This window comes from Marmota marmota, unplaced genomic scaffold, assembly GCF_001458135.2.
Source record: "Marmota marmota marmota unplaced genomic scaffold, marMar, whole genome shotgun sequence".
NCBI lineage: Eukaryota > Metazoa > Chordata > Mammalia > Rodentia > Sciuridae > Marmota > Marmota marmota.
The window spans coordinates 41,297,918-41,307,092 of record NW_026000174.1 but is presented as its reverse complement, the minus strand read 5'-3'; positions in this window follow the sequence as shown (position 1 = coordinate 41,307,092).

The window sequence follows — 9,175 nt, the reverse complement described above, 5'->3', positions numbered from 1 at the left end:
CTATGGACTGGTTCTGGAATATTCCACTTCTACTCTACTTCAGTAGCATATTTGATTTTCCAGTTGAAAGAATAACTTATATAAAAGAGAGGGGATGAGAAATAGGAGATTTTTCTTTTCTCCACATGTTTAGAAGAAACATCTTTCCCCCAAAAGCACTTATGCAAATGATACTCTGCTAACCTTAAGAGACCTTATTTTCTCTGTCAATGCTTCTCCAAAGCAGGGCAGCCATTGCACTCGGAGTTTGTAGTGAAACATCGCCCTCTTCTGGAAAGATGAGAATCATACACCAGAGATGGATACAAAGGATTTTTACAAGTAAGAACAAAAGTACAGTTCAATTATGTGTCCATTCACAGGATGAACAGCGGCAGTAATCACTTTGTCTTCCGCGTGAGTTCTCAGAATGGAAGCAGAAACACATTTAGAATGGAGCAAGCAATAACTTCTCATCCATTTTTGTGGAGGTGGCTGAGTGGAGGGGATGGAAGTCTTTAGCTGCAGGACATAACCCTGAGTGATCACACTGTGATAATACCTAAGTCATCAGAATCAAATAGCTCCAATGAACCCTGAATAGGAAGAGCTCCACACAGATGAGATGAATGGAGAAAAAAGAACATCTTGAACATAGGTCACATCGGCACTCTGGAGTCAAATAGACGGAATTGGAGTTATCTACATTCCTTAAGCGTTAGTTTTCTTATCTGTAAAGTGGTGATTATAAAAGCAGTCACTGAGTAGGACAGTGGAAAAGTGAAATACCAGAGTGCCTGCTGTGGTCTTTATGTTTGCATATCTCCAAAATCTGTATTGAAAGCCTTACTCTACACAGGTGACCTTAGGAGGCAGGACCTTTGGGAAGTGACTAGGTCATGGGGGTAGAGCACATATAAGTGGAGTTAGTGCCATCATACAAGAGGTCTCAGAAAGACTCCTCACCCCTTTAGCTCACTACATGAGGTGAGAGAGGATTGTCTGTGAGAAAGCAGGCCCTTACCAGACATAGAATCTGCTGGTGCAGACTTTCCAACCTCCAAAACAGTGAGAAATAAATTTCTGTTGTTTTTAAGCCACCCAGCCTGAGGTATTTAAGGCATTTTGTCATAGAAGACCAAAAATGAACTAAGACATTACCTATCGAAGCATGTTGCTAAGGGTTAGACTCAATGGTATTTAAAAATGATGTCCTTCACAATTATTAACTGTAAAATCAACTAAGTTTTGAAGCACAGTAGTCAACAATGCAGAAGTCCTATAAACTGAAGTTTTTATCCACCACAAATTTATATTTGAGACCCCATCCTCGTTGTGATAGTGTTAGGAGGTTGGCCTTCGGGAAATGGCTAGTCAGGAAGGTAGGACCCTCATGCACGGGATCAGTGCCCTTGTAAAAAAGGCTTCCTAGAGATCTCCAATCCTTCTACTACATGAAGCTATAGCGAAAAGACATTGGTCCATGCATCTGGGGGCCTACAATGAATCTGCTAGCACCTTGATCTTGGATTTACTAGCCTCCTGAACTTTGGAAAATACATTTCTGTTGTTTATGAGCACCCAGTCTATGGTGTTTTCTTATAGCAACCCAAATGGACTAAAATATCCAATGTAGTTTCTTTTTCTGAATTGTCCTATTTTATTTTTTACCTAAGTTTTGGCTAACAGCACAAGGATAATAAACCAACTCCTTCTCTAAATTTATCCAAATTTTAGAGCTATATACTTGCCAAGGAAATTAATGATATCCCTATAAAGACATTTTGGAAGAGAAACCTTGGAAATATGTGAACCTATGAAATCCATGCCAAAGATAATTTGTGCTCTGTTTTATCTATTTTTAAAACTGAGAAAAGTTTTAAAAATATATCTATACTAGAATATAAAAAACGAAACAATCACCTAAGTATCCCTATCACAAATTATTGAGACTATCCAACTTTCTAAACTATTATCAAGAAACAGAACGTCATTATGCATTTGATTTTTTTCACCATTATTAATGGAAATGACTTGTCGAAAATGTTGAGCTGCACTGAATTCCCTTTTGTTTGGTGAGAACCACTGTTTCACATTCCACTCTTCAGCATCACTGACCAGGGTATCCTGTAAGAGCTTTTGATACTTAAAGCTAACTATGCTATGTTACATTATAAATCACAAATTTGAGTCAGTGATACACCTCTAATTGCCCAAGAAGTTAATTCTCAGGAGACTCAGCTATTATAAAATTCTGTTCATTTATCTTGGGACTGAATTCTAGCTATGAAGCATAGGATTACAGAGAGCATGCTACAAATATTCAAACAATTTCAACTATGCTAAGTGCTTTAAAAGCAAGTAACTCCAATAAAAATACCAAACATTGATAACTTAATTGTGAATATCTTATTTTGCGTATAGAATTTCAGACCATCTTAGCAAATGACTGAGGCCATGTCATTTGTGTAAAGGAGGTAGAGCTAAGGTCCATGAGAACTATTATGAGAAGATTCCGCAAGAATTTAGAGCAGGATTGAAGATGTGGCTGTGGGTCACAGCTGTTTGCTCTCCTTTCTTAAAATATATAAAAGTTTCCAAGGGTATGAGTTTTAAACAGGCCACTCTACCCTAGAGCTTTGTTGTAATCCTCAGATGATAGCACTAATTCTCCATCTGGTCACCTTGTATTCAAACACTTCATGGTCAATCACGTACAAAAAGAAAAAATGATTGACTCATATAATTGAAAAATCCAGGTTTGACTTTAGACATAGTTCAATCCAGACACTCAAGTCCTATGTTTGTCCGGACTTTGGCTTCTGCTTTCATCTATATTGTTTTTATTCTAAGGCAGATTTGCTTTAAGTAGTGCCAAGATTATATAGTGAGAGGTCCAGTCTTATATTTGTAAGCTTAGCAACCCTCTAGAAAAAAGAGCATTACTCTTTCTGTAGTATCATCAAATTGATGTTTATTGGCTATGATTGGCTTGGCCGGTCAATGTCCACCCTTAGAACATTCACAAAGGCTAGGGAGCTGCTGCAGTCCCAAAGACCAGGCCTTGGTCATACACCCATACCAGGAAGCACAAAGTGAGGCCAACCCTATCTGAATTACATGGGTGGAGAATAGAAGGGTGGTTTCTCAGTGGCAAATTGCAGTATTAATACCAAAAAAGGGAATTGACACGGGGCATACAAAACACCACTAAACTTGGATGTTATAGAAACAAAATAAAAACCAAACAAAAACAAAACAAAAAGCAAAACAAAAACCCCCAAACAGACTCAAGAATCTTCCAAAGGGACCAAATGGATTTATAATATGAAACAAAAAAGAGGTCAAAATGACTGCTTGACCCATCTGAGATCATATAGAGCATAAAAATCTAGTAGAGTTTCAACTCTTTTAGATTCTGGGAGCTAATTTGGGATAGAAGTTAATTAGGTTACTGTATTAGTCAAGGTTCTTCAGAGAAGCAGATTAAATTGGATGTGTGTATCTGTGTGTCCCGGTGTTTGTGCACGTGTGTTTATGATCTGCTCTACTTGAAGTCTGCTGGCATAAGTGTTAATAACAGCTTCAATAAAAATATTTTCTCAAAAAGCAACATCTAGAATAATATTTGGTCAAAAATGGGCATCATGGCCTAACCAAGTTGACACATGAAATTAACCATCACAGTAACCAACTTGAATTGTGAGTGATCCCCACACTAAAGCCAGAATGGAGATGGCTTCCCAATGCTCAGACCAAACTTCAGACCAATTAAATTAAATATCTGGGCATGAGGCCCAGTTTAAAGTGTTTTTTTTTTTTTTTTTTGGGGGGGTGTTGCACAGGTGATTCCAATGTGCATCCGAGGCTGAGATGGCTGATGTTAAACCCTGATTTTCATGGGTGGTTCTTAGACTTGCTAAACCTCAACCTCACCCATGCACTTTCTAGAAGTATAAATTCCCTGTCTCCATTCCAGGCCTACTAAATTAGAAATTCCAGGAGTGGGGCTTAGCTGCCAGTGGTTTAAGACCTCCAGGTGATTCTAATGCATGATCAAGTTGGAGAACCACTGGTTTGAAGTTATTTAAGAATACAATACTAAAATATGCAGGAGTATGACATTTTTTTACCTCCAGTCTGTTTCTCTAGACTAGATGGGCAGGTGCATTTGAGTGAAAGAGCTACTCTTCCCTAAGCTTTCCTTAAGGGAGCTGATGTATTTGTTTCCAGGATAATATGAAAGCAAGAAGGACTTTGACTTCATGGCCAGCTTCCTTGAGTTTGGGTATTTTCTAATAGCAGCTCTGGTTGTTATTGAAATCTTGGCTCTTGTCCCCAATGCCAATCTAACAATGAGGAAAGTTTTGAGGAAAAGGAAAAAGATGTTTTATTGCTTTGTTAGCAAAAAAGAAGCACGGAGGACTCGGGTCCCAGAGGCTGTGATTCTCCCCAGGGGGGAATTCGAGGTTTTCCAAGAGGTGATTCAAAGGCTACATTCTACTGTTCTCTGTTGGAGTGTAATTCACTTGTTAAATTGAGAGATTAGTCATTTCTGAGATCTGCTAGGATTCCCCAAAGTATTACTTCCTTCCTATGGTGGTGTCTCAAGGACAGATAAATCTGCCTAAAATGGGGGAGAAAGGTAATCCTGTTTCCCCTGAGATTAGAGAGGGGGAAATTAGGGAGGAGCAGGGAGAGAGGAAGAGAAAGAAACACGTCTGTTTTAAAAATAAGTTGCAGTGGCAGAGCAGCAAGGGCTATATTCAAAGCATGAAGTGGACCACTTTTACAATTTCATCTCTCCTTACATTAGATGCTGAACTCTTTCTCCTTTGTATAAATTCCTGACAGAACCTGGTTGGCTCAGTTTATCACTTTCATCATTCTGGTCATGTTCCTGTAACATTTGGTTGACTTCCAAACTTCTGACCAAAGTAAAGATAGACTTTCCTTGACTCAGGGAGTGCCAAGCTCCTTCAGCTGGGTCCAGGGAAACACAAAATGGATAATGTTAAGATTCTCCTAGGGCCATTTTCCTTAAAGGTTTGAGGAACCTCCTAATGTGGGTGTGGATATGTGTGAAGCTAGGACCCAAGAGATGGAATCCATGAAGTGCAGTTGTTTCCCCTTTTTATAGTTCTTTCAGTGATGGAATGTAGGTGGGAAGGCCTGAAGGGTGGGGCACAGGTGGGCCAAAGAAGTAATCTTCATTAACATTTCTTTGGGATGGGCTCTGGGCCTTGGACTTTCCCTGGGCTTCATTAACATTCCAAGAGTTGTCCTGCATCTCCCGGAATTAATTCTCAACATGGCCTCCATTTTGGATCTTACTCTATATTAGACCCAATTTACCTAACTACACTGACTACCTAACTTTAAATCGGGCTTCAAAGTGACAGATTTATCCTGATAATTTCAGATTGGCACTTTAGGCTCTCTTTTAAATAATTGATAATAACTGGGCTCACTAAGGAAGAACTGAAAATCAGGAAGAGTCCAATCCAAATTGAAGAACTTACCTCTGGTGAAGGCAAGAGATTGTTATTATTTTAATAATGCCAAAATTCATTGAACATCCCTGTATTATGATGTCCTGCTTAATGCCAAAATTAAATTTGTACTTTACCCAGAACTTGTAGAACATATTTAAATGGAATCAGCATTGCTGCTATTGGCTACTTTATCTAACGACCCTAATAATTTTCAAAGTAGCCATTGAAAAACCAGTCTCTACCTCAGAGCAAAGCCTGTCCAAGAAAGGGGTGTGACCCTTGTCCTTGGAAAGACCCACAGAGCACTCCTAGGCACATAGCAACCCTGCTGAGTTGTTTATATACAAATAAAGGAGAGATCTGAGGAGCCAGGTGTCCCAGACTCAGGCTAAGTGAGGACCCATAGCAACCCCCTAGCAACCACCAATCAGCATGAGACAGGGAAAATACCTGGGATGCCAGATGACCCTCCCAGTAGTTTTTGATGGTTGATAACATATTGGGAAACCATGTAGTTCAGCACGTACACCCCTCATGGTTTAAACCAATCAATTCAAACGAATCCCCCTTTTGTACTAACCAATCACCCTTACCCAACTTGTTCCCGCCAGTGAATGTGCTAATCATATTTTAGAGTTGTTTTATGATTTTCCTGCCGTGTATGATGATTTGCTAAGAGATGCTATGATGTATGTGAAGTCCCTGCCTTCCCCAAAGAGTGTAAAACTGCTGCAAACCCTGGGCTCGGGGCCTCTCAGTGTCAACAATTGTTGTGTGTGCTGAGGACCAAGCTAGCTCGCAATAAACACCTCTTTGCTGTTTACATCGATCATGGTCTCTGGTGGTCTTTTGGGGGTCCTGAATTCGAGCATAACACCATAAATAAATGCTCTCTTTAAGTCCAATCACAAATTTGGGTCTTAGAATACAAGATAGTAAAAAGCAGAGTTTAATTTGGGTTTATTCTTCAAGTTAACTGATCAATTGTTGATAATAAAAGGATAGTGATAAAGTTGTTATTTTGAATAATTTCAGGTCTCCTTTTAATATCTATACTGTCTAGTTTTAGATTAAGTTTCTTCTTGGTAAGACATAGATCTTATAACCATTAGTCAAGGGCTCTTTCTTTTCTTTTTTTGGTACCAGGGATTTAACCCAGGGGCACCACTGAGCCACATCCTTAGCCCTTTTAAAATTTAGACATAGGGTCTTGTTGAGTTGCTTAGGGCCTCACTAAATTGTTGAGGCTGGCTTTGAACTCCTGATCCTCCTGCCTAGCCTCCCTAGCTGCTGGGATTATAGGCATGCACAACCATGCCTGGCTCTTTTTAATTTTTTTAAAGTAAAACGTGCCCTCACTTCAAATTGTGCCTACAAAAAAGAATCAAGTGAAAAATTTTAATAAGTTATCAGCCTGTTAGTGTTATGCTCAAATTCGGGACCCCCAAAAGACCACCAGAGACCAAGATCGATGTAAGCAGCAAAGAGGTGTTTATTGCTAGCTAGCTCCGTCCTCCAGGCGCACACACAGCAACTGGTGACGCTGAGAGGCCCCAGAGTCCAGGGTTTGCATCAGTTTTAAACATTCTTTGGAGAAGGCAGGGACCCCCACATACATCATAGCATCTCTTAGCAAATCATCACACACCGCGGGAAAATCAAATAATAACTCTAAAACATGATTAGCATTCACTGGCGGGAGAACAAGTTGGGTAGGGGTGATTGGTTACTGTTACCGCTGTTGACCTGTGACGAGTCCTTGCTTCCCCAATGTTGAAGAATAACACCAGAGAAGCACGCCGAGGCAAGGTCAGAGTGGAAAATAGTTTATTAAAGGACAGCAGAAAAGACTTCTCCCAGAGGAAGGGGACCCAAGAGATGGAATCCATGGAAGTGTGGTTGTCTCTCCATTTTATAGTTTCTTCAGTGATGGAATGTAGGTGGGAAGGCCCAAAGGGTGGGGCACAGGTGGGCCAAAGAAGTAATCTTCATTAACATTTCTTTGGGATGGGCTCTGGGCCTTGGGCTTTTCAGGGACTTCATTAACATTCCAAGAGTTGTTCTGCTTTTCCCCAGAATTCATTCTCAACATGGCCTCCATTTTGAATCTTACTCGATATTAGACCTGATTTACCTAACTACACTGACTACCTAACTTTAAATCTGGCTTCACTACAACATCCTTACAAAATATCTATAAGTTGGGACATATGCTGTGCAGAAGTTTATTTCACCTTTCAAACTAAGTGTTCAATGGTGTTTGGTGATTTCTAAAAAAGGTAAAAGCATTATTTCTCCAAGTACCCCTTCTTTTTTATAAAAAGAAACCCAGAATTGCCCACGTGTATTTGTGTATCCTTATATTCTTATAAAATAAAATCCAATATAGTTGACTGCAAAGCAAGACTTAAGAATGCTACTAACTATTTTTAGGATTTTGTTTTGATACTCATGTCGGCAGAGGATTATATAATTATATGTGTTCATAGTTTAATTTAGAAGAGATAAAGCAGATGTAGCCGCAGTGAAGAGTTCATTTTCATGAAGATACCAGCAGATGTCAGCAAAAACTAAGGTGTTACATGAGTTTTACACAAAAAAATAACCTATTTGTAGTAGGGTAACCATAATGCAAGTAGAAATCTCTAATAACCAAGTTCAGTCCAGATAAGACACTTTTTTTACATTGTGACTCAATTTGTAATTACCTTTCTGGAGATGGGGCATGTGGTGGTGTAAGAGGCCAGAGTGGGATCTAATTTTTCAGGACAGCAATAGCTTTTTTAAGGACTGAACTATATTTAAAACATCACCACCATATAATAAAACAAACCACACTTTAGACAGGCAACTTCACTTAAAATATAATCAAATAAATCAGATCTCATACTACCCAGACATTCCATGTTCAGGTATTCTGAACACAGAATTTGTGAGTACATGAATATTTATTTTTTCCTGTGGAAATAGTCCATACATTTCATCAGCTTCCCCCATGGGTCTCTGACTTCTGTAAAGAATGATGCTAAAACTTATTAAATGTATAGATATATTTTTATTAACAAATCACTATGTATGTGTCAAAATTCACTTGTTCAAAATTATTGGCTGGACTCTAGGTCAAGAGAGCATTTTTAGAATAGAGTGTCAAGTTGTAGAACAGCTTGTTATATAGAATTAGACATATTTTAAAAACAGAAAAATTCTATGTATTATATCCCAAAGGTTAATAGCTATATTCTTACATGTAATTGTAAAAAGTTGGAATAAGGTCACAAGGGATGACATTCATTTTATTCAAATATATACAAGCACTTTTCCTTTAATATTTGTGACCAGCATTTTATAAGACCAATGTTTGAGTGGCTTTACATTAAATTCTCTACAGAATCTTTATAAAGCATAAGAGTTTATATAACTTTTATTTGCTTTTTAGATGAATATATAGTAATTTAATGCTTAACATTTTGTAGTATAAAAGGGATCTAGATGATTTCATTATATTCTATATTTGTAATCTGGATTAAAAATAGTAAGTGAACCTGTGATGTTATTAAAAAAAAAAAAAAATACAACTGTTATCTGGGCCCCTAAGTAGGAATGCAGAATACTAGCAAAATTGTTCCAAGTAACTTGCCTTTTAATCATTACTGTCTTTGAAAAGTAACAGACCTATTTGAATGAAAGCTGAAATACAGCCA